General features: G+C 47.5%; 1 non-coding gene across 1 annotated transcript; it reads left to right on the top strand.

Moving 5' to 3' along the window:
* Positions 1–510: 510 nt before the first annotated feature.
* On the top strand, positions 511–583 carry Trnar-acg. The gene has a single exon. It is a non-coding gene; the product is annotated as a tRNA-Arg (tRNA).
* Positions 584–1,825: the final 1,242 nt, after the last annotated feature.

Genomic DNA, 1,825 nt, shown 5'->3' on the forward strand with positions numbered 1-1,825 from the left:
GATGAGGAACAAATAAATTTATGAACTTCTCACACACGCAATCAAACGCCAAATTTTAACATGTTTTACATTTCTACGTGGGACACGCTTGAACGGAAGCGAGCTACGTGGATCTCTCTAGGCCAATGGACCTGTGTGAAATCACGATACAGCTCATTTAAACCACCCCGAGGAATATCTCAAAAATAGAATGCGCATCCACGCAGTTAAGCATTAACTTCCAAAAGGTGAACCAACTGTGAACTGAAACAAGGCGGAGGAAAGTCCCCCATGCTCACTCACGATTTTAAGAACCGAAGAGTATCCAGTCAGCAGAGCAAGGCGAAATATGCCACCCTTCCACGGAACGTACCTGGAATTAGAAGACAAGAAAATATTATTTTTGAAACCCACTGCTGAGCAGAAGTAGTCTTTTAAGATCACCATGAAATAACAACTACATAAATTAAATATTACATGGAGTCACATTTCTCCATACCAAAATTAAGATTACACCCTATAACCGACGTGGGCCCTGTGGCGCAACGGATAACGCGTCTGACTACGGATCAGAAGATTCCAGGTTCGAATCCTGGCAGGGTCGTTAAAATTTTTTTGCCTCTGTGGCGGCGGTGAGTAATTTGAGGAAAATGAAATATTTTTGAAAACCAGATTTTTCGCACAATTTGTGCATTGCGGGTGACTCCCGTAGAACTTATCAGTGTGGCTATACTATGTTCATTTTATCTCTGCGGGTTAGCTGGTGTGGCCAATGCAAATGGTTATGGGGGTAGGGAAAGTTTCTCGACACGTGACTTTGTCTTTGCCAATCAGCTAACAGTAGGTGAGTCGCTCTCAAACTGCCGCCGAGTGAACATCGTGAATCTCCTCTTGGAGCAGCATTGCCACACCTCACGCGTTCTCCTTGCATGTTACTAACTATGCCTTCCACCAACAGTGCCTCATTCAGCGCGGTATCTGACAATATCATGGGCTTCTGTGATAGGATTATCCCAAATGCCTTCCAAATGAGTAGTTATATTGTCTCGACGCCGGGGCCAAACTACCTGTGACCACCTATGACTCATACTTTTTCAGTGACAAAGCAGGGCGGCTACGTACATTTGGCAACGTCATGTTCGCTCCTCCTCTCTCTCTCTCGGTACTATACCTTCCCCATCAGCGAAGCCATCCGAGAGTGCCCGGGCTCTCACGAAAGCTCACCCGCATACATAAAGTGAATAGACTATAGTCCCGGTATACTTAAAATTAACCTCACCCTACTTCAAATACTCTTGGATGCGCCTCTGTCGAACGTACTACCGCAGGGCAAAAAGGAATTTCTTCTTTCGTCTCGCAGGGACGGTAATAATCGATTCCAAGCATTTCTCGCAGCGTGGCATACCCACCGCAAAGCACGCCTCTTCAGATTACGACGGAAACGTAGACGGGAGGAGAGAGGGGGGTTATTTCAGAGGGGGAAGTAGTGCGTGCCTCGGTGTCACTACAGAGCACGGCATCGGAGGGTCTAGACACGGCGTCGCGCACGCAACGAGTCATCGACGGTCGCCACGGAGACGGATTGGCGCCAGGCAGAGGAGGGGAGCTTGTGACTACCTCTCCCGCCGGCGAAGGCAGTGACATCTCGCGCAGATCACGAGAATACAGTTTAAAAATACTAAAGAAAGGAAACCATACCATCAAAGGAATTCAGAGTGATTTGACAACAAATGTTACGAGCGAAAAGAGGACGTTGCTAGGCATTTACATAAATTAGACTGGGAGCAGCCAGTGGCGTAGCCAGGGGGGAGGCCGGGGGGTCCGTATCCCCCGAAAAATAAAAACA

Source organism: Ischnura elegans, chromosome 5, assembly GCF_921293095.1.
Source record: "Ischnura elegans chromosome 5, ioIscEleg1.1, whole genome shotgun sequence".
NCBI lineage: Eukaryota > Metazoa > Arthropoda > Insecta > Odonata > Coenagrionidae > Ischnura > Ischnura elegans.